The sequence below is a fragment of the Myotis nattereri genome (assembly GCF_964212035.1).
Source record: "Myotis nattereri genome assembly, chromosome: 12".
Taxonomy (NCBI): domain Eukaryota; kingdom Metazoa; phylum Chordata; class Mammalia; order Chiroptera; family Vespertilionidae; genus Myotis; species Myotis nattereri.
The window spans coordinates 30830458-30855826 of NC_138087.1; the positions used below are offsets into that span (position 1 = coordinate 30830458).

Genomic DNA, 25369 nt, shown 5'->3' on the forward strand with positions numbered 1-25369 from the left:
CTTACTCAACCCCCTCATTTCCTTACAGAATTTATATATTTAGGAGAGAGAATGTTAGATAAACTGTGACAAAAATAAAACTGACAGAGAAAACTCTATCCATTAATTAAATTTTGGACAATAAAGTACTTCACTCCTTTTTGTTTAGATGAAATAATTTCTAAATCCTTATATTTATTTGTAAATGCTTATGCCATCATCTCTAGGCATTTACCAACACTACAGGAAAGTCACACCATGCCTGGTTCCACTAGACAGCAGCCTAGACTGTTAGTCATTATATATCAAAGGCCCAACCCCAAATCTATAAGCAAATCTGGGCTTTTAACTGGCAGCTAAGCAATGGACATTTTAAGCTTGGTGATGTGGGATTCCCTACCACCCAGTCATTTACTACTGGCATTATCATCATTATACAGCAATGTTTGTGCTTTGTTTGAAATAAAATACTCTATTAAATAATTTATGTTTTTTGGAATACAGAAAATAAATTTGTGATCAAAAGCACAAAGTTAATAAAATCAGTGTTAAAATACTGATGTAGTACTGCTGCTCAAATGTCTTTAAACATTTTTAAAAATATTCCTATTGTTAATCCCAGCAAGGGATTATTCACTGCATTTCTGTGTCTCAGACATTCTATAGTACTTCTCACATTCTCTTTCAGATATTTAAAATTCATGTTACAAAATTTTAGTTACATGGTAATTTATTTAATTCCTTCTGTTTATATTACCTCATATCATTATTTACAAACCTAATGATGGCAAAACTTTTCAGGTTCTTGATATGTTCTTAGTGATGCTCTTTCTTTAGGAATATAACCATCAAGTCCTTGCTGTGTCACTCAGTTGCTTACAGTGTCTCCTGATAAGCCAAGGTTGCTGGTTTCATCCCTGGTCAGCACATATAAGAAGCAACCAATGAATACATAAATAAGGAACAACAAATAAGTGTTCTCTCTCTCTCTCTCTCTTTCTCTCTCTCTCTCTCTCTCTCTCTCTCTCTCTCTCTCTCTCTCTCTCCACCCCCTCTCTTCCTCTCTCTCCCCATCCCCCTTCCTCTCTCTAAGGATCAATAAATCTAAAATAAGTAGCCATCAAATGCATATAATTGTATCAATCACCTTCAAAATCATTTTTATTGATATGATAATGGTTTAGAGTAGGTATGTAAGATTTAATTACATAAACTATTTTTCTAGATCTTGATAATGTATGCAGGTAGGTACATTGTAATCATTGCATATCTTTTTTAGTACATGGTATGTTGTGGCAATCAGAAAATACTTGTCTTGAATTTGATGAAATAATAAAATAGGCAAGATAAAGTTTTGGGTTAGGGAAAAGGAATGATAATAGAAACACAGGCTTAAACAATTAGATTGGTTCATATTATTGATTATGAAATCTGAGGGGATAATATATTCTCATCAATTTGGAGGAAAAAACTTGGACAGTGAATAATGATAAAATTTAGCAAAATGGTAGCACTGGAATAATTTGTTAGCTGCAAAGGCAGTTTTGACATCATTACCTATCTACATCATTACCTATCAAAAGCTCCTTTATAATAGTTTTAAAAGCTTTTGAAATATTTTTAGATCTACAGCTATGTTGCAGAAGTGATACAAAGAGTTTATATATACCCATCATCCAACATTACTTGTTAACACATGACATATTTATAATAAAATTTCTATGTACAATTAGCCCAGCCTTCATGGCTCCGTGGTTGAGCATCATCAGCCTATGAACCAGGAGGTCATGGTTTGATTCCTGGTCAGTACACAAGCCTGGGTTGCAGGCTCAATCCCCAGTGTGGGGCTTGCAAGAGGCAGCTGATTAATGATTCTCTCTCATCATTGATATTTCTATCTCTCTCTCCCTCTCCCTTCCTCTCTGAAATCAATAAAAATATATTTTTAAAAAATTTCTTTGTACAAGTATACAATTGGCATTGGTACAATAATATTAAATAATCCATGGTTCTTATTGAAATGTTACCAGATTTTTCACAAATATGATTTTTTTTCTGTTCTAGAATCCCAACTAGGGTCCCAGGTTGCATTTATGCTAGTAATATATGTGGGCAATACATAATGACATTGACTTTTTTTCAGCTTTTAAGCTAACACAGCTCCATTAAAGAACCAATCTTTGTAACTGCTTTGAATGTGTCAGTATGGCTTCCATGTCATTGATCTGCTAATTAACAAATCAAAATAAGACTTGTCATGATGATAAAGTGTCTAACTTGAGAGGTCTATTTGTGAAACAGGAAGAAAGCAAACAGTACCGTGACTTGTATTTCTAGAATGTGAGATCATATATATATATATATATATATATATATATATATATATATATATATATATATGGAGAGAGAGAGAGAGAGAGAGAGAGAGAGAGAGAGAGAGAGAGAGAGAGTTAATATCATAGAGGAAGGGAGAGGGAGAGAAAGAAACATCGATAATGACAAAGAATCAGTGATGGCTGCTTCCTGCATACCTCCTACTGGGGATTGAGCCAGCAACCCAGGCATGTGCCCTGAGCTGGAATCTAACCATGACCTCCTGGTTCATAGGTTCATGCTCATCCACTAAGCCAAGCCATCTAGGAGAGATTAGAATTTTAAAATGGATCTTTCCTTAAATATAAATTGTAGATTCTATGGTGGAAAGTTTACCAAGACCAACTAATTCACAAAAAGCTTGCAAGCTTAAATGAAAATGATGTCACTAAATTTCCCCCCAATATACACTTTAAAATTTTCCACAGTAGCCCTAGCCGGTTTGGCTCAGTGGATAGAGCGTCGGCCTGCAGACTCAAGGGTCCCAGGTTCAAGTCTGGTCAAGGGCATGTACCTTGGTTGCGGGCACATCCCCAGTAGGGAGTGTGCAGGAGGCAGCTGATCCATGTTTCTCTCTCATCGATGTTTCTAACTCTCTATCCCTCTCCCTTCCTCTCTGTAAAAAATCAATAAAATATATTTAAAAAATAAAATAAAATAAAATTTTCCACAGCATATTCTGTAAATTCCAAATATTTCTCTGATATATGACTGCTTCAGAGTTGGCAAGAATATTTTCTAGATATGCTAGCTTCTGCTTTGTACAGCTCTACCTAGAATATGATCCTTAAAGTAAATGATTATGTGTCGAAGAATAAGAAATGTTATTTTTAAACATATGAACAGCAAATATAGCTTCGCTCATCTTACAGGAAACCTTTTGCACTCTTTTAAGCTCTCTGTGAATTTGTCTGATGACGTCTTAATGCAAATTACATTGTCTTATTTTGTGCCTTCTGCCTTTCTTCAGAATTATCACAGACTCACCAAGAATGTTTTCTTCCACTATTTAAAATTGCTAATGGATTTGCAGCTAACCTCTGGCTTCAGCCTTGCTCAGTTGCCTTCAGTAACACTTGTGTATGCATTAAGCTGATAAGTACTGTGGTTCCTTTTACCCTTGAGCAAACCAAGTTTATGAAAAAAAACACACACAAAACAAACAGACAAATAATTACCTGAGCTTGAGATGAAGTTGGTGAAAAATCACTTGATTGCTTCCTAATTGTTGGCAAGATATAGTAAAACAACAAGGTTTGGGAGGGCGGAGGGTGGAGGGTGAGGGGCAGAAGGTAGGGGTATGAGGTAGCTTTCTTGTGCTCTTTATGGTTCCCTTAGATTCCTCAAACCATATTATTAGTTGATAAGATTATAATTAAAATGTACATATTGGCTTCATTATGTATTGCTTCCCATAAAAGTGGCTATTCCTTTATATTCCCAGTGTCATTGTTTCACATTACATTTTAATTTGTTAGTTCATCAGACAGCACAGCGTACACTCGCATATAAAGGATTACTCGTCATGACTCAGTAGGCTAACAAAGCCCCTGTTGAAAGGCAAAGTCTAATGAAAAGAGAGAGTCTACTCCTTCTAGGTCAAATTAATAGCTCAGATATTTCATGCAAGAGAGAAATTGAAAATGTATTTTCTCATTGCACTGTAAAATATGCTTACTTAGAAAAACACCTTAAACCGATATATAAAATGCATGTCTTCTAAAATGCACAAGAAAATATTATTTGAGAAAGGTAAACACACAATGTAATATATAGATGATTATAGAATTGCACACTTGAAACCTATATAATTAGTATTATTAACCAATGTCACCCTGATAAATTTAACATAAAAAGAATATATATATATATATATATATATATATATACACACACACACATACATATATATATATATATATATATATATAAAATCTAGAACAACTGCACTTTTATATATAATCATTAAAAGTTATCATTGCATGAAAGCTTTTAATATTCCATTCTTTTATTTTAAAAGAATGAAAATCATTCCAGATAAACTGGTAAGAATTTAAATAAAAAGGTTAAATATAAAGGTGTCATAAGTTCCATAACAATTTGATTACTTATCTTCATGTACTTAAATTTCATGGCTATATTTTGGGCTTTTCTACTAAGATATTTCAGACCAAATACAACACAAGATATTTATAATTTACTTAATAGAAGAATAGCATTAAACAAGGGATGCTCCAAAGAAGCAGATATACCAACTACAAAATAAAATTCCTTTCATTTTAAGGGTTTCCTGAGTATTCAACATATTTGGTATTCAATAGTCAATTTCACAATTCATATTGAGAATTACTTGTTAAATAGTGGAGTTTTTTAATCACTCTGCAGACATGATAGAATAGTCCAATTAAGGAGGTGAAACTCCTGAGTCAACCATTTTGTCCTTATTTTTATCTTCCCCATGAATAACTCAGAGGTATGTATGTTCATTGCAGAGTTCTTCCCCAAACACAGCATGTACTGAACGGGGAGTTCAGCACTTAGGGGGCCAGTTTTCATTCTGCCTCTTTATCTGTGTAAGCCTGAGCAAGTTCCTTAACTTCTCTCAACCTAGATCATGTCATGTGTTAAAGGAGAGTTGCAAAAAAAGATGTTTTTTTCCACTTCTCTCAATTAATAAATTTGTAACTTACCTCATTTTTGAAAGGTCTCTGTGTTTCAATAATCTTTTCAAGATTCAATTGTGTTTCTTCAGTCTGTGGGCCCATAAGGCTTAGACATTTTTTGAAATATGAATCTCATCTGCTTTTTAAATTGTAATGTTAATGATGTCTTCAAAATATGTCATAATGGCATATATATATACACACACACACACACACACACACACACACACATACATATATTCTATATAATAAAAGGCAAATATGCAAATTGTTCCCTTGACTAGGAGTTCTACCAGGAGTTTGACCAGGGGTTAGGGCCAGCTGGCCCACCTCCCATGCCCCCTCCCCCTGGCTGGCCTGGCCTGATCAGCCCTTATGGGGGGAGGGGGGTCGGCCGGACACCACGTGTGCATGTATTCGTGCACCGGGCCTCTAGTATAAATATAAATAACAGTACATCTTATAACTGAGAAACAATCATGTTCATTCGCATGTGGACACACACGCACGTTATTTCTGAAGTAATATATCTAAGTTGAGATCTTAAGTTTTTCTGAAGAAATATATCTAAGTTGAGACAAAGATCAGAAGTTAGTCAATAGACAACAGAAGGAAGTAGTACCTTAGGCAAAGGAAGTGTGCAAAAACCTATTGGACAGAGGAATAGTCCTTTTGAGAAATGCTAAATGTTCATTAAAAAGAAACTTCAAAAGTTTTAACCTAGTTCTATCATCTGTTGAGCATATTCTTGGTTTTGTACCAATGGTTGGTACTTTAAGCTTGTTATGTTAACTGATATGTTATGTTCCCATATAGCTGCACTCCATAGGACCTTACATAATGCTTCATTTAGGCAACTAATATTGGTCAATTTGATCTAATTAATCTACTTTTCTTCCTCCAACCTCACATTGTCCTTTACTGAAGAATCACAGCTAGCCCTTATTCCTGCTCTTGGGATATCCTTTTTGTATGGGCTTTTCTAACATCTTCCTTCTAATATTCAGATGGTATTTTAGACAGTAGCTCATCCACAAAACCTGTTTGGCTAATTGTGTTGAACATCTGCTTATTTTCCCTCCAGTTGTACTCTAATTCTCTTTTTTAGACAATTTAATGTATACATTTTACTTGTAACAGTACATTTTATAAGGAACAGTAAGATCATTTTTTAAAATTAACATAAAATATTGGCATTTCTAAAATTATAGACTTTAGGATATATAATTAGTCTCTGAAAACTATAACTTTAGCTGTGTGTGTGCACACACATATGTATGTGCAGATTTGTATATGTGTTGAGGATATATTAAAGAAAAGTGGTACCAGACATTTGTGGGTTTTTTTTTTCTCCTCACAAATAAGAATTCTAAATATATATATATATATATATATATATATATATATATATATATATAATCTCCTTTTTAATAGAAGATCTGAAACCTGAAGATAGGAGTGCATCTGGCTTTCCCACTTTCTGTTCCAGTGCTTGTATTATAATACAGGTTAACAAGGATAGCATCTCTATTTCAAACGTGAACTTGTATTTGGCAAAGTATGTATTTATACAACTACTCTTCAGTGGTGCCCAGACTATCATCACAGGAATGCTCAATTTAAAATGAATTTTAGAGGATGGATAGAAACTTGACTCCCTGAGTTTATGCCTTTCAACCCAGAGGATAGGAGAAAGTAGGTACTGACTATTTGGAAAATGTGTGAATAAAATTAGCTGGCTATTATCTAGTTAACAAATAAGCCCGCTGTCTGGTGTGCTATGAAGTGGAAGTGAGCAGTGGTTGAGAAGAGGATATAAATGGTGCTTTGCAAGATTTTGAAAAAAGTAATTTTAGGGATAAGGAAAAGTGTAGTGAAAGTCACCATCTCTGTTCTAACATGTCATGGCTGATTGGGTTATTAAGCTGGCATGTTCAGTTTTCTGTTGTAAGGTAAAAAGGGAGGATATTATGTTTTGGATATATCTTATTGCACCTGCAAAAATAGCCACCAGTAATGAGTTATTCTATGAAAGATATGCATACTTTTTCACTTATTCAACAAATGTTGTCTGAGTGCCTGTTATGTGCCAGGCGTTGTGCTAGATGTTAGATAAGAAACGACGAGAAGAAAGTCCCTCTGTTTAAGAACAAGCAAGTGTCTGGGAAGAGATACACCTTAAAAGCAACAACGGAAGTGCAAGTTTGTGATACAGGAATGTAAGACATAATAAGAGATACACATGCTAGGGGCATATCACTAAGCCCAGGAAGAAGCTGAAAGGGGAATTGTAGGAGCTGAGTTCGAAGGGACTTTGCCTGAGTTGGAACTTAACCAGGAGGAGAAACAGGAAAAGAGAATTCAAGAAACAAGGAACCGAATGTGGGAAATATGAGGAACATGAAATAGAATATGAAAAACACAGAAATAAAAGAGAACACACCATATTGAGGGAACAGCTAGGCATTTGTTCTGGAGCAGATGGGTGATATGGGTGAATGGTGTGAGATGAGATTGCTAAGCAAGGCAGAAACTACCTGTTTTATAAATGCCAAAGTAAGCTTACATATTTTCCAAGGTGATGGGAAGCTCTTTTAGGATGTAAAAGAATTGCAGAAACAGAATCCACTGTTTGGATAATCTCCTTATAGTGGAAATGGAAGATTAATTAGATGGGGTTAGGATTGAAGACCGGGAGATCAATTAGAAAATTCTAGTGTCTTGATGCTATATGAACCTCCCATCTACCACTCTTCTTCTCAGAGATATGTTTAGGTATAGAACAATAGATATTAAAGATGAGTGAATCCTTAATTGCAATGCTAATTTTTTCATTCTACAATAAAGAAAATGAGGTCAAAATGGGTTAAATGAGTTGCTCAATGCCAGAGAATTTCCTACACAACTGGAATTTAGGACCCTGATCTTTTTTCTACAAAAAAAAAAAAACCCCCCAAAAAAAACATGGATTAAAACTCATAAGGAACCAGCCCTTCAGCTTCAGAGAAATATTTTACCTAAAGTATTAATGATGATGTGTCTGTGTTAGCAGTACCATTAAACAAGTGACCTTCACGGACAAAACTCTCGGAGGTTAAAATTAAAAAGACAAAGGAAAATGAGATCTGATCATTAATGTAATTAGCTGATGATCCAGTAGGATGACAGATCCATAACTGCCAGTTATTGACTGATGATAATGGAGCATTCAAATCTCGAAACTGGTGCTCAAGTCCAGCTCTCAGGAATAATGAGGGGCCTGCTTCCTCCATCCTGCCTCCTTGCAAAGTGCGATTGCTACATTCTGAATAATGACGTGCAAACCCAGTGGAATGGCAGCACTCCTCATTAATTCCACTGTTATTTTGTTTGCTGTTGCTCTAGGTTCTGAATTTTTGAAGGTCAGACATTTATGAAGTGCTTTCATAAATATGACAGGGAAAGAGGATTACAATTAACCCTTGAGATTTGCCAGATTCGCAATATATTCACAAAACTTGAATAAAATAAACATGTTAAGAGTATGACACACTGTAGTGCTCAGTGTTTACATAGATGTTTTTAATAAACTCCTCAAGGCTCCTATTAGGGTCCTTAAATCACATTTATAAGTATAACCTGGGCCCTGGCCAGGTGGTTTAGTCAGTTGGAACATAGTCCTTTATACCAGAAGGTTGTGGGTTTGATCCCCAGTCAGGATGTGTATGGGAGGCAACCAATCAATGTTTCTCTATCTCTCTATCTCTCTTCCTCTTCCTCTTCCTCTTTCTCTAAAATCATTAAACATATATCCTTGGGTGAGGATAAAAAAAAAGTATAATTTTGCACCTAGGTTGATAATTGGCTCCTTCAAACCAAGGATCAGTGCCTGATAAATAGAAATAATAGCCATAGAGAGAGAGACCACTTTACAATACCTTTGAACTGAGAAATATTCACAGTGAGATTATTCAGATAATCATCATCTCCAGTAACGCTACGTGATTTGCCCAAGAACACAGGTTAATAAATGGGAGAACTAGTGCCCGAATCCTATTAGCTGACCTCACGTCATCATTGTATCCACTGTACCATAAGGAATTTGAGCCTTCAGTACATTATTGTTTGAGGAGTGAAATGATAATTAAAAGGGTGCCAGTTTCCTGAAATGCATAAATGTATTGATATTCTCCCGGCCCCAATGACTACATTTAGAAAAATCTGAATTTGGAGGTGAATGGAAATCAGTCTTCCAGTGTTTCAGTGATCTTGGAGAGCCAAGGAGCACATGATGAGTGACAGTTGCTAACTGGGGCGGCGGGGGGGTGGGGGGGTGAGAGGCAGGGGGTGGTGGGGGATGTGCACTGTAGCTTGCAACTCCTGACTCCTGATGTCCATAGTGCTGCCAACACAAGTCACTCAGAGCACTATGGCTTAGAAAGAGGCCTTAATGCTTATGCAGAATAGTTGTGCACTTATCTTAGTGGTTCCAGCTCATTTCTCCTGTTTGTAGAATAGGTAGAAGAGAAGGTTAACACATTGCTTCTCTGGAATAAAACATTGCTCTTTCTTGTAAAGGAAATACATGGTCATGGAAGAAAATCATTAGAAAATATATAGAAGAAAATCAGTACTCAGAGATTACCACCAAGATAATTTTCATATATTTTCTTTCCTGATTCTCTCTGTATTTACTATACACAAAAAGGGCTTTACACTTATCTGTTCAGAGTTTATAGAAAGAATTGGGCAGTAAAATGTTCCAAGTGCCCTGGTGAGAATGGTGCATCAGCAGGAGAAATTGACATCCATGACCATGTGCCATTTTCAATGCTTTCTTCATTTCTGAAAGTAAGGACTTGCTAAACTTCCATTTGGAAATCATATTACAAGGTTTTAGACTGTTCCATTACAATAAAACAATATATATATATATATATATATATATATATATATATATATATATATACACACACTTTATAACAGGGGATAGAGTAAAATATGAAATAGTCTTTACATCCTATGTCATAAGATATTTTGTGATACCTCTCTTAAGAAATAAAGGAATACTACCCGTTGATCCTCCAAAGGAGAAAGGAAAATTGTAATTGGATATCAGCACTGTCAATTATTTGTAATGTAAAAAAATGAAGTAGTTACCAGATTGTATTCATAGATTGTAAATGTGGAAACTTTCTTTCTCCCTGCCTCTCCAACATGGTGAAGGACTTTGCCAAAAACACCTTATGACTCATGACCGTTTCTTGGAATTTTGAGTGTTTTACTGACTTATAAAAAGAGATTATTTATTTTAGGGGGATGGAGAGGGAAAGGAGCTTGGGAGAGCAAATGGAATTCCTGATTATGGGGGTTGAATTTTGTACAAACTAATCCTATTATATCCTTATCTTTTCACCTAAGATTTCAAAATTCTCTTAATAATCTCATGCAATTAAATTGTCTTTGAAAACATGGTTACAAATAAAAGCACAATATTTCCTTACCTATGGGAGAAACCTAGTTTCCCTCATCTATTATTAAGATACTAGAGACCCAGTGCACGAATTCGTGCATGGGTGGGGTCCCTCAGCCTGGCTGGCAATCAGGGTTGATTGGGGTGGTAGGAGGTTGACTGGAGGAGGAGTGGGGGGGAGGGAGGGGCCTACTGGCCTTGGGGAGGGGCCACGGGAGGTTGGTTGTGAGAACGCACTGATCACCTGGGGCAGCTCCTGCATTGAGCATCTGCCCCCTGGTGGTCAGTGCGCATCATAGTAACTGCTCGACCAATCATTCAGTCGTTAGATTGCTTAGGCTTAGATAGATAGATAGATAGATAGATAGATAGATAGATAGATATTTAGCATGTTTCCTTTTGCGGGGAAAGAGGCTAGTACAAATAATAGTGAAATACATTATCAGAGTACATAAATGTTTAACAGCATCTATTGATATATCCCTTCAAGAGATTCCCAGAAGTGCCATAACTGGGTGAAAGGGAGCGAATATTTTTAAGAGTTTGATACATGGTGACAAGATGCTTTCCACTTTATACTACCACCAGTAATGAGTGCAGATAGCAATTTCATCACACCTGCTCATGACTGTCAACACAAAATAACACAAGGCTTGCTTTATTTAAAAAAGGTATGATTTTCTTTCTGACAAACACCCTCAGACACAGACATAGGCCAGCTGTCCTCGGGAATGACAGTCGTTGCGATAGTCTGTGTCTTCAGGACAGGATTTCTTTGAGTGTACGTTTGTAGAAGCAGGAAAAGGAACTATGTCTGTTGATGCACAACCCCTCAAAACCTGGGAACATCAAGAGCATTAGGTATGCAGGAAGCCCATGAAAGAGGCAGATTAGTGTTAAATGAAACAGAAGAACACTGAAGATAAAATTTACCTCTTAATATGGTTGCATAGAGCTCTACTCAAACTTTGGAAATTACTGATTATATTAGTGTTCTTATCTGGCATAACAAGTACCACAGCCTGGAGGCTTAAACAACAGGAACATTTTTTCCCCTCCTGATTCTGGCCAAAATAAAGGTGTTTGCAGGGTTAGTTTCTTCTGGGGGCCTCTCTCCGTGGCTTGTAGATGGCCATCTTCTCTTTGAGTCCTCCATTCACAATGAATTAGGATCCACCCTAATGATCTAATTGTAGCCTAATTACCTTTTATACTTTTCAGCAGCAAGAATATTTAATTTTTTTCTCTGTTGTACATCTTGAAAAATCAGTAGACTTACATTGTTTCTGGTCATTTAAACAAACTCAAATGTAATTTTCTTTATAAATTAGAATTCATTTAGCAGAGTTAAAAAGGCCCTTGTTTAAGTTTAGTGACTGTATGAATTAGAAGACTCTCTCCAAGTACAGTAACATTGTGAGGTACCTAGGGGCTGGAATTTCAACATATGAATTTTGAGGACGACAGAATTCATCCCATAACACTGATCTATTACAATTTCTGGTTTCTCCTTAAAATATTATGTGCAGTACACTATTCCTGATGCCTCTATATTTATTCAGTAATTATTATGACATAATCACTATTTTTAATGAGAGAAAAATATATTACATACCTTGATTATTCTGAATTTGTTTTGATTCTTTATGTTCACAAGCACATCTGGTTATTTAATAGACACAAAAATTAAATTTAGTAATAACTGTATTTACTCTATTAAGTTCAGTTGCATACTAAAATAAAATCCTTCATTGTATAATACAGTATATCTATTGAACTAGCACCTTAAATTGGGTCAGACATCTGTAGGGAAATGAAAATGGAGTGACAGTTTCCTCTGAGATAGGTTGAAAAGTAAGTTGCTTTAGGACTTAACATTTCAATAAGTTATATGGAGTCACTCTGCCACTATCCTTGTGATCTCCTGACAGCTTTGACAGGGAAAAATGATGTAGCCTGAGAACAGCTTCCATGGTGAACTCTATGGCTTATGCTTACAAATGTGACATATGTGATACGGTTAGTTGCATTTCAGTCAGGAAGTGGATATATCCAATTTTGGCCATTAGAAACATAAAGCTATTGTATACTTTACAACATGAATAAGGTATAGATAATAAAATTTTAATGCAGCTTCTAAATACATGCACTTACTCATGCATCAATTAGCAACATTTTTACTTGGCATCTTTAAAGAAATAGAGATAAGGCATGATATAAAATTATTGACTTTGATATATTTGGAGATTGTATAGATATACTGTATAATCTCTTCATGGTGACTAATAGTTATTAAGGTGGGAGAAAAACAAAACAAAATCTTGACCAAGTCTAAAGCATTCGTATTGGGCATAGGGGGATATGTCATTGTGATATTCATTTAGTTTATTTTAAATAGAATAGTGATTAGATGAATGAAATGACTGTTGACTTTATTCTATTTTGTAATCTCTTGTTGTGCTCAAAACACAGGAGGGATATGTAGGTCCTGTGGCATTGCATTGCTATTTGACCATTTCCACGTTTGCTCTAAACTGAATCACAGCAATACTGACATAAACAACACACTGCGATTCTTTCCCTCCTCCTGTCGCCAATACATTGTTTTAGCTGTAGAAATTCAACTGTAATGAATGAATGGTTTTAAGGAATCAATTCCCCCCTCCCCCAGATTTCTGGCCTTTCTAGAAAAGATTCTTGAGGACAATCAACAAATTGAAACATGGCATGTTTTTTAGGTTGTAAATCCCACTTAATCAATATCAAGGAAACATTCGTACTTTACAGGCTAAGTATTCTGAGCAACATGATCATAATGAGATAGTCTCAAAGGAGAAAAATGAAAATAATGCAAAGTTATGCTTTATATTAAATGGTAACATTTCATTTATTTAAAAAAATTAATTGAATTTGTAGATAGACCTGGAGAGTATTATGCTAAATGAACTAAGCCAGTCAGAGAAAGATAAATTACATATGATTTACTTATATGTGGAATTTTATGAACAAAATAAACAAAATAGAAACAAACTCATAGATACAGAGAACAGACTTACATCTGTCCAAGGGGAAACTGTAAAGGGTCTGGGTGAAAAAAGGTAAAGGATTAAGAAGAGAAAACACACTTCATAGACAACAATATGGTGATTACCAGAGGGAAAGGGAAATGGGGAGGTAGGAGAGGTTAAAGGCGGAATAAGTGGTGGTGGTGATGGAAGGAGACTTGGCCTGGGGTGGAGAATATACTGTTTCCAAGGATTAATTGTAGTTCAAATCACTGCACTATTATATTTTTATGTATTTAATAGAAATGTATGTTAGTTTTGCTTAAAGTAATTCAGTTGTCACTTTCTTTGGTGTAAATTAAAAATAATAATTAAATTTTTATAATGATAAGGCAAATAATCTGTCACTTAATATTACTACTTCAAACAGGATAATGTCTGGCTTGGAAGTTACTGCTCTTTACAAGAGTAAAACTACAAAAAGATACTTTACTAAAATACTTCCTGACATTGGAAAACATTTAAGAAAAGGAGTAGAACCCAGCTGGTGTGCTCAGTGGTTGAGCATTAATTCATGAACCAAGAGGTGACTGGTTTGATTCCTGGTCAGAGCCCATGCCAGGGTTGTGGGTCCAATCCCCAGTAGGGGGAGTGCAGGAGGTAGCCAATTGATGATGTTTCTCTCTCATCAATGTTTTTATCTTTCTATCCCTCTCTCTTCCTATCTCTCTCTCTGAAATCAATTTTAAAAACATTAAAAATGAAAAGAAGTGGAATTACAATTACCTATAGGGTTTAGATTGTATAGTATAAAAAGCTTGGTAACTAGTATCTGGTCAACCTGGGTTTAATACATAGCCACATTAAATATTAGATGGGCAATGTCTAAGTAGGTTACTAACAACTGAAATATTATCTGTCAGTGTGTGTGGTGATGGAGAGATTCTTAAGGGGGAAGGGGTAATTACCGCTGGTAGATCCTTGAGTTAAAAATATGAAACAATGTGGACAGACCACCATCATAATCCTTTTTACTATAATAACCCCAAGATCTATAAAATAGCTTCTGACCAGAAAATAATTTACCAAAAATATTGCCCCGTTTTCAGATTTGAAATTTAGAACTTTCCTTATTGCGGCTACAGGTGTTTCATCGTTTCCTTTCTTTCTTTTCCTTTGTTATTAGTGTTGTTTGTTATTTTTATAATAATCTTTTCCTCAAGTCATTTTCCTCCTAATTCTAGCCTATGCTTAGTTCAATTAAACCAATCTTTAAAAATAAGTATATCTCCTCCTTCCTTTCTTTCTACAACTTTTCTCATTATAAGGGTGTATGGTCCTAAGAAAAAAAATCAGAGCAAGCAAACAATCCTATGTTTGAAGCCCTGACTATTCATATTGGCTAATGCAATGGAGAATTTAGAAGGTGGAGATTGATTTCTCTGTGAAGTCCAACTCAGATGTGGTTGATACAATGTCTTTCATTGATAAATCATAGCCTGGCAATAGAACAGACTATCTAGATCAGTGATGGCGAACCTATGACACGCGTGTCAGAGGTGACACGCACACTCATTTTTTTGGTTAATTTTTCTTTGTTAAATGGCATTTAAATATATAAAATAAATATCAAAAATATAAATCTTTGTCTTACTATGGTTGCAAATATCAAAAAATTTCTATATGTGACATGGCACCAGAGTTAAATTAGGGTTTTTCAAAATGCTCACACGCCGAGCTCAAAAGGTTCGCCATCACTGATCTAGATCTTTGTATTTTCTCTTCATCCCGTACTTCTACTCCCATGGGTATTAGACACCTGGATTCCTGCTCAACCTGTGGAAAACTTGTGGTGCCTGCCTTCATTAAATGAGATTGTTGTTGTTCTAGTCTTGCCAAATCACAAGTAGAACATAGAACATAGAATTATAACTATTAAATAACATTGAAAGTGCCTCATTCTAAATAAAATAAATATGAAACTCCTGCCACTTTTATATTAATTTTTCTGATGATTCTTTTATGAATAAAGTTTGACACCCATGCATGTGTTTCTCAATTACTTTGCACATAACTAACTGTATTGTTTGAATATAAAAAGAAATATAAACTAAAGTTTTCACACTGGGAAATGAATAGTGGAGTAGAAATATCAATTAAAAGATTTGTTTAAATATCCAAATTACTGAATATTATTTTTGAAGAACTATTTTTACTTTTCAAATATAGTTTTTAATAGCTTACATTTATTGGCTGCTTACTATGTTTCAGAAAGGGTTCTAATTAATTTATTTATATTAAAACATTTAATCTTTACAATAATTTCATTATAAGCGAAAAACTGAGACTCAGAGAGGTTTTTAAAATTTAAATTCTTTATTGTTTAAAGTATTACATAAGTCTCCTTTTTCCCCCATTGACCTCTCCCCGGCCGCTCCCACCCCCCAGCACATGCCCTCACCCCCCTACTGTCTGAGACCACTGGTTATGCTCATATGCATGCATACAAGTCCTTTGCTTGATCTTTTACTCCCCACCCCCTTTCTGGCATCCATGTTGGCTAGTAATCCAGGGGCTAAGATTTAAATCCAGGAAGTATGAAATTTCTAGTTTGGGCCATAAAATACATAATCTGGCTCACATTCACTATAAATGTGTGCAGCGTAGTGCAGACTCCTTAAGTCAGTGTGTGTGCTTCCACACGTGCGCCTGCCCTGCTTTAGTACAGGCAGCCCTCGGGTTACGCCGGTACGTCGTTTCGTGGTTATGTCACCATCTCCCATTTATTTATTTAAAAAAAAGTTCCGTCATTTCGACATATGTACATATGTGCTTTATGTTTTGTGTTATCTATTTATCACAAGTAAAGGTCAGGAATTGTTATCTTTCCTTTTATTTTATTTTTTACTGTTTCACTTCATTACTGCTGTGTGTGTGCTCCATGTGAGTGATGTAGGTGCTTATGTAGGTGGGTTCCCACTTACAGCGAAAATCTCATTATGTTGCGCCTTAGGAGTGCATTTCTGAGGTAACCTACTGTAATGGCTGAGGGGGATTCTGGGCCACTCAGAGGCTTGGTGTCCCCATGGCCTAGGAACTCTCCAGGCGTGTGGGTACAACAATGAGAATCCCGAACTTGTAGTGCGAGCCCGGTTTACTTGATTATCCACTCAGGCGATGTCTACAGCTGAAGTTCTTTGAGCTTGCGAACCTGAAGTATGGTTCAAAGAAACATTCATTTTTATTTGTACTTTGTGGGTACTCTTTATTATTCATGGTAAAACTTCTCTTCCAAACTATGGGTAGAGATCAGAAAAGAAGTTTATTTCTTCTGATTTTTCCTGACATCTGGAAATTTCAGTCAGAGAGGATGCCAAAAAATATGAACAAAGTGAGTGGTTCTTTCATTCTCCATTATTGAAGTTTTTGTAATTTGTGTTATCAAATTCACCCTGCGAGTTCTTAGATTTAGAGCTGAGCTTTTTATGCAGGTGAACATATTTGGAAATGTGGCACTGCATCTGATAAAATGCTAAACCAGAAAGAAATGACAGAAATACTGGGATTTAGTGATTCTTTATACTTGTATTGATTTTTAAGGTACTGAAGTTCATTTGAACATGTTTAAATCTGTTATCTGCACATACATTCTAGTTTCACTGCCTGAAAATTTGAAATACTATTACTGTGTTAACTTTAATTTGTATGCAACCACTGCCATGTTTTTGATGAAAAGTATCATAAGGATTTTATTATCATAAAATCTCTTTAACCCGCTTCTTCATCTTCCCGTTTTGCATCATAATAATTCATGTAGCATTTTTAAAAAGTGATTTCTGAGTTTTTGACTAAAATTGACCTTTGTGTATGCGGAACTGAATATGTTTCTAAATTTCTTTCTGGGGGAACAAAGTTTATTTCAGGACATAAAGGAATAGAGCTCATTTGGAGATTCAGATTGAGAAGTACATCATAATATTTTCTCCTGTCCTTTATTCCATTAAAAAAATGATTTCTATAGAGGGAGGATGGGAGAGGGATATAGAAATAGAAATATTTATGAAAGAGAAACATCATCATCGATTGGCTGTTTCCTGCATACCCCCTTTTGGGGATGGAGCCCTCAACTTGGACATGTGCCCTGACCAGGAATCGAACTGCCATCTCTTGGTTCCTGAGTTAATGCTCAACCATTGAGCCACACTAGCTAGGACTGTCCTTTTTTTCTTAATGAACTTTAGCCAATAAGATAAAAGATAGAACATCTGTTTTAAGTTAATGGGCAGATACACATGAGCAGTGGTTGAGTTTTAAACCACATTTTTGTTTTAGTTTCATGTATTGGTATTTCTCAATCTATTTACTATACTCAGTATATTAATAGGAATGTATATTTATTTCTTACATTAGGTTCCTGTCCTGAGACCACAGCAGGATGTGCCTTGGACAAAGGTATGCATATTTTAAATATATTTGAAAGTTTCTCCATGAGGAAAGTGTAAAAAATTTATGGTAATAATTACATCACTGTCACATATGGAGTTATAGTACATATTCATATAAATGATATGCATGCTTACATTTGAAAAGCATATGATACTAGTGAGAAAACATCAGAATCAAAAATCTGATTATCAAATGCATATTCTTGCCTGGGCACAGAAAGCCTTAATTCATACAACCTATTTTGATACAACCTATTCTCAAATGGTTGATGCATTATTGAAATAGGATATATGTGAATTAAATTGTCTGTCAAGAACTACTTAGGAGTGTCTAGGGTTTGGGTAATCAAACAGTGAGATTACTTTAAAGTTCTAAATCAATTTGAAAAAGGAAACAAACAGGAAATAAGCAAACACAGCTGAGTAAGTAGTATATAAATTCATTACATGAAAGATAGGGGGGGGTGGGTTCCCATGATTTCAAAATGGAATTCTATTGTAAAAAAAAATGTGTGAACAGAGATCATTATAAAGATCATGACTTATAGTGACCTTGATTCCTAATAGGGAGCTGAAAGAAAATATATATGATGAATAAAAAGTACAAAGTGTCCCCACTATGGTAACCAAACAGTGAAATTACTTTAAAATTATTTAAAATAACCGAGTAAAGACCAAAGGAACTAATATCTTAGAGACTGTAGTGGAGAAGAATAAAGACTGATGAAATTAATTTTCCATATAGAAACTATCAAAGCCAGTCTTCTTCTATGGATGAAGTAGCAAGATAAATAAATGCTTAGGTAACACTTAAGGAATTTAAGCGAGCTCTAGGATAAGGTTTGATGTAATTTCTCTGGAGGTATTTAAGTATCAAATAGTTTCATAAATGTCTGTATAGTTTCTCTAAAGCTGCTCTAGATCATTTATTCTATTCAGGGTCCTGGTGAAGCAGTATTTTTATTTTTCTTCGTGACACAGTAATTATATATTGAAAGGAAAAATTGGGGGTTGGTTTATGGTTATAAGAAAAATGTGGACATATATGCTATCATTAGTAATAATTCATGCCTATTCTATTTTATGTAAACATACTATTTAGGGAAATATACTTCCATACACATAATTATAATTGAAATTTGGCTCAAAACATACTGTGTGTGTTCTGCCATGTTACTCTTATGTGAAAAAATGAAGTATTCTATAAGCATATCTTTATGCATACATGGATCATTTTCTGAGATGTTAAAATTAAAACACACTCCCAGATTTTTTCTTGATCCTATTTTTTTAATATAATTTTCCTTTTAGTCATTTTCAGTCCCTATTTTGAAACTGGTGTGACTTTAGTGTATCCAAAGAAAATATGCCAGCTGATGTACACTGGCAGACAGGGAATGGATGGCTCCAGGCACAAATCTCTGTTGTGTCAAGGCTTTAGCATGACATTTGGTAGGAAACTAAATCAAACATAGCACAGGGCAAATAATTTTAGTTTCCCATAGACGTGTAGCCACAACCTTGAGCCTGCTGTTCTCCCTGATATTTTGAGAAAACAATGTTTCTGGCAATGAACTGAAACTAGGTGTTCTCATAGTGTGGAGAAGTAAGAGAATCATGGCTTTGAAATTGGACTTTCCTGGGACTGAAGGGCCATTCTGTCATAAGTAGCTTACCTCAAATACAAAGTGAATTTTCTAAAAATTATCACAGGGCTTGTGTGGGTCTTAACATTATATAATTATCACAGAGTACCTCTGATATCTGTTATGTACTAAATATAGAAACAATATTACTTTATTTATTTCCATTTCTTTAAAAAAAATATTTTTATTGATTTTTTTTTAATTTTTATTTTTTTTTACAGAGAGGAAGGGAGAGGGATAGTTAGAAACATCGATGAGAGAGAAACATCGATCAGCTGCTTCCTGCACACTCCCTACTGGGGATGTGCTCGCAACCCAGGTACATGCCCTTGACCAGAATTGAACCTGGGACCCTTGAGTCCGCAGTCTGACGCTCTATCCACTGAGCCAAACCGGTTAGGGCTCCATTTCTGATATGGTACTAACCTCAGTAATCCTCTTGATCATTATTTGAAGAGAAGAGAATGACTCTAATATACATGCGTAAGTTTTGGATTACATAAGCATATACGATAACATTTGTATTTATTTTGGGGTGAGTACTGTTTGGGAGGAATAGGAGTTGTTGCAAACTTCTTAAGTATTGTTATATTTAATTATTTTTTAAGAGTTATTTTTTATACACAGGATCTTCATGTTGTATGAGAGTGCATGTCTTTCATTTAATTTTAGGTTTTGTTAGTGCACTCAACGATAGAAAACTGCATTGTAAAATGTAGATTGCTTAGAAAAATCACAACTCCATAGTATACCCTAAATATCTTAATTTAGTTCAGTTGTTTGATTCAGTTTCCTTATTGAGAAATTATTATGTGTCATATACCGTATTAAGTGCTAAAGGTACAAAGAAGAAAGATACGTTCTCTGCTGTCAAGGGAATTCTAATCTTAAAATAGAGGAGACATTTGGCAGAGAACTAAATGCCTAAACTCATAATTTTAACACAATGCGGTAACATACTTCAGTGGAGAGGTGCCAATGAAGGAGTCATGTAGAAAAGTCATTTTAATCAATCTGGCTTCCTGGAGTGGTTGACATTTCAGCCTCCTTAAAAGATGATGAGGATGAACTGGGCAGATATTAGTAAAATACAGAGCATAAGGCTGGGAAGGTCTTAAGAATAAATGTAGGGAAACCAATTAGGAACCTATTGTTTGAACTAAAACAGAGATGGTGGTAATAAAGGCGTAGTTTTGAAATGGGGAAGTGAAGTCATCCCACCTTGTTTTTGAAGGTGTAGATTTTAAGGTGCATTTAGGTTATTTTTAGAGGATTCATATTGATTGATTTGTAATGGTGTTTAACATAGTGTTATTTATAGCATGATAATGAGAAACAAAATAAATAATAGATAAAGTATTAAATAAAATTTAAATATATAAGGTATTTTAATTATAAAAATGATTTGGGAGAGTAAAGAGATTGTGTATATAAAAAAAAAACAGGTCAAGCTGTGAACTAATATTATAGTACTATTCCTCTTTTATACATATGCTTTTAAATATATCTTCTATAATAATAAAAGCATAACATGCTAATTAAACCGGGCGACCTTCCGGACGAAGCCATGGTGATGGGGGCTGAGCCCCTTGCACGAATTTCGTGCATTGGCCCTCTATATGTATATAAAACACAGAAACACACAGATATTCATATGTGCTTTTGTTAGAAATTAGGCTTCAAAGATAACACATAGGAAAAGAGTGGAAAAAACACATCAGGATAATTAAGGGTGATTATCTCTATGTAGTAGGTATATGTGTGGTTTTTATTCTTTCTTGAAACTTTGATATGTGTTTTACATTATATATGATGAACATGATGAACACATTCTGATATGGCCCCCATGAATTCTGACTCCTTATTTTCATACCTTTGTGAGATCCACTCCCTTTGAGTATAACAGGATCTCTGACTTGCTTCTAACTAATAGAATATGGAGAAGGTGACAGGGTACAATTCCTGTGATTATGTTATGTTACATGGCAAAGGTGGCAGTCCCAAAAGTATATTAGATTAGTTTTTGCTCTCCTGTGGGCCTTGAAGAAACAAGTTGCCCATTGTCCAAGAGGGTTTATGGAAAAGGCTATATGTCAAGCAAGTGTGGCAGCCCCTATGAGCTCAGGGCTGTCTCTAGGAGCTGAGAATGGCCTCTGCTGGCAGACAGCAAGAAGTCAAGTACCTCTGTCCTACAGTCATAAGAAAATAAATTATTCCAACGACTTAAGTATGCTTGCTATCGTTATCACATTTGGGGATCCCATAGCTTTCCAGTCACTTTTTGTTATTAAAATATCTTAATTTCTTGTTAATAATTAGTTTGGGTTATTTTTAAAGTTTAAACCTCATTTATTTCAGAGATCTTCTCCTTGCCTGGACCCCAGTTAGCCTTGATTTTCTAGTTGTCCTGAATATATGGGAATGGGCAGGGCTGAGTGGTAGTTAAAGAAGAGGTGGAAAGGACCATAGTGCTCTGCTTTGTCACATCCCTTCCTTTTCCCTGTTCTTATATTTTGGAGTTGGAGCAGAAGAGAGAGGAGGAACCCAATATATCCATATATAACTCTCCTTGGCAAGTGGCTATTCACTCTCATTTGGTTGTAACTGCTGCCTCTGCCGTTATTCTTCTCTACTTTCTATTGTCCTGAAGCCCACATGCTCCAAAGTCATGCCTTCGGTGGTTTTTCAGAATACTATTAAGGGCTACTCTTAGGTAGTTGTTTAATGTGCCAGATGTGGCTGAGGTTTGGCCTGTTTCTATTGATCCTCAGTGCTCATCAGCCTCCATCATAGGTTACCACATTGTATGGCTCTTTGTAGCTCTCAATAAAGTAAAAATAGCTTTAAAGTAAAAATAAACGTTAATAAAGACACAGAGAAGTCAATTTTATGGAAGAGAGCCTAGATCAGGGGTGGGCAAACTTTTTGACTTGGGGGCCACAATGGGTTCCTAAACTGGACCGGAGGGCCGGAACAAAAGCATGGATGGAGTGTTTGTGTGAACTAATATAAATTCAAAGTAAACATCATTACATAAAAGGGTATGGTCTCTTTCTTTTTTTTTAGTTTTATTCATTTCAAACGGGCCGGATCTAGCCCGCGGGCTGTAGTTTGCCCACGGCTGGCCTAGATGGAATGATGTCTGTTTTCTTATGAGGAAAGAAGTGGTGGTGTTTTCTTGATGTAGAAAAATTGTCTGGTGTAGAAGAGTGATACATATCTATATATCATCTATATCTATATCTGATATATCTATAGGATATAGAGATAGAGATTAGAGATAGAGATAGAGATAGAGATAGAGATTATTTTCCCCACCTTTACTCTTGAGATGAGAGATGAGTAGTTCAAATACAAACTAAATAAATTAGGTTGTGTTTGCAATGTACTCAGTCAGGATTATTTGAGGACTTTTCTCCAACATTGCTAGAGGTTCATCAAAGAAAACAGCAGTGGAAACCATCCAAATGTAATCATTACCAAGTTGGTAACACTTATAACTTAAAGAGATCAATTTATAGGGTGCTCTTAAAAGAATCCAGGAAATAGCTTCACATGGGCTTCAGACTGTGTAAATAGGGAAGTGAAGCCAAAATAATGATGACAGGCTTGCAAAAAACAGGGGAGGCAGAATTCTTGGTTATGATGAGTGAGATGGTTAAGAAAGTTTACATAATTTTGGAAGGATAAGTCAACATCTATTACTTATGTCCTTCTTATGAAAATTACAAAGTAAGACTTCTCATGTTTACATGGGAAATGGAGTCACAAAATACATAAATAAATATATGACAAGCCTACTCAGTTTGACTGATTCCAAACCCCATGTTCTTTCTATGAAATTATAATGGCTAACACAGGAAAAAAGGAATAGGAGATTGGGTTAAAAGCAGGTTTTGATTTAAAAGGAAATAAATATTTTTATAATAAATCATTCCCATGAATTTCCAATTGCTTTAATTTTCACTGAAATTGTTTGCATTTCCTACTAAGAAAAACAACTGAACAAAAAAAACCCACACACAAACACCAAAATTTATATAAAACATCTATTTTTTTTCAAGTCCAGAAACTTAGTGTTTTCGGGTACTTAAGAAAGACTTTCTTTTTATTTATTTACTAGAGGCCTGGTGCACTGATTTGTGCACGGGTGGGGTCCCTTGGCCTGGCTGGCTAACAGGGCCGATCGGGGCCAGCTGGCCAGGGGAAGGGACCATGTGAGGTTGGCTGGACGTGGGAGGTTGGCTGTGGGAGTGCACTGACCACCAGGGGACAGCTCCTGTTTGAGCATCTGCCCTCTGGTGGTCAGTGTGCATCATAGTGACTGGTCAACCCATCGTTTGGTTGACTGGTCATAACAGTCACTTAGGCTTTTATATATATAGATTTAAATTCTTTATTATTGGCACTATTTGCAGATGTCCCCCACTCTCCCTTCACACAATTCCTGCCCCTTATTCCTTGACTTCCACCATACTATTGTCTTTGTCCATGGGCTATGCATATATGTTCTTTAGCTTATTTCTTCACTTTCCTTTATCCAGTTACCCACCCCTCTTCCCTCTGACATGTGTCAGTCTGTTCCATGTATCCATGCCTCTGGCTCTATTTTGTTCATCAGTTTACTTTGTTCCTTAGATTCCACATATTAGTGAGATCATATGGTATTTGTCTTTCTCTTATTGGCTTATTATGCTTCGTATGATAATCTCCAGGTCCATCCATATTGCGCAAAGGGTAAGAGTTCCTTAATTTTTATAGCTGCATATATTCCATTGTGTAAATGTACCACAGCTTTTTCATCCATTCATCTACTAATGGGCCCGTAGGCTGTTTCCAGATCTTGGCTATTGTAAATAATGCTATTATGAACAGGGGTTGCATATATTCTTTCTGACTGGTGTTTCAAGTTTCTTAGAATATATTCCCAGAAGTGGGATCACTAGGTTTTTTGAGGAAACTCCATACTATTTTCCATAGTGGCTGCACCGGCCTGCATTCCCACCCACAGTGCACTAGGATTCCCATTCCCCACATCCTCACCAGCACTTGTTTGTTATTTTTTGATAATAGTCATTTTGATAGGTATGAGGTAATACTTCATTGTAGTTTTAATTTGGCGCTCTCTGATGATTAGTGATGTTGAACACTATTTCATCTGTTTCTTGGCCATTTGTGTGTCCTCTTTGGAGAAATGCCTATTCAAGGCCTTTACCCATTTTTGAATTAGATTGTTTGTCTTCCTGGTTTTGAGTTGTATAAGTTCTGCTATGCTAAAAATTGCAGGATGCTGAATCTGCACACTCCTACATATTTTGTTTTATAATTAAATTTAAACAGTCTTATGCACATATAGATGAGTGACCATTTGCATATAACTTAGCTAAAAAATAAATATTAAACATTTTCAAATAGAATATAAAAGATGTAATTGGGTAGTTTTCTTTGCACCTTCTTCTATTATGAACAAGTGCTAAGGAAATGATCCTAAAGGGAGTTCCAGTAAACTCCCTGTCTTTGTTATATTGCCTGACTTCCTGCGAAGTTTTGCTGATGTACTAAATAGACCATCCATGTGAAAATAATTCTGCAATAAACAATCTTTATAGAGCATTGAAGAAAATAGTGATTCTATAAAGATGTTTTATGAAACCCTTTTTTATAGAAATGCTCAAGGTAACATGGGTTCCATGGAAGAGGTAATTTGAGAAATGCTACTTCCCACACCCTTATATACCACATTACCCTATGGGAGATTTAGCATGTTTACCAGCATGATTGAGACATTGAAAATTTCTGTAGTAGA

At 35.5% G+C, this 25369-nt stretch overlaps 1 protein-coding gene across 1 annotated transcript in view; it reads left to right on the top strand.

Moving 5' to 3' along the window:
• The window catches only part of PTPRD (protein tyrosine phosphatase receptor type D), a 2145631-nt gene that overhangs the window by 746470 nt on the left and 1373792 nt on the right, over positions 1 to 25369 (top strand). Inside the window, exon 5 of the mRNA XM_081103407.1 lies at positions 17883 to 17924. The gene's annotated coding sequence lies outside the window, so the exon portion shown is untranslated. The remainder of the gene's footprint in view (positions 1 to 17882; positions 17925 to 25369) is intronic.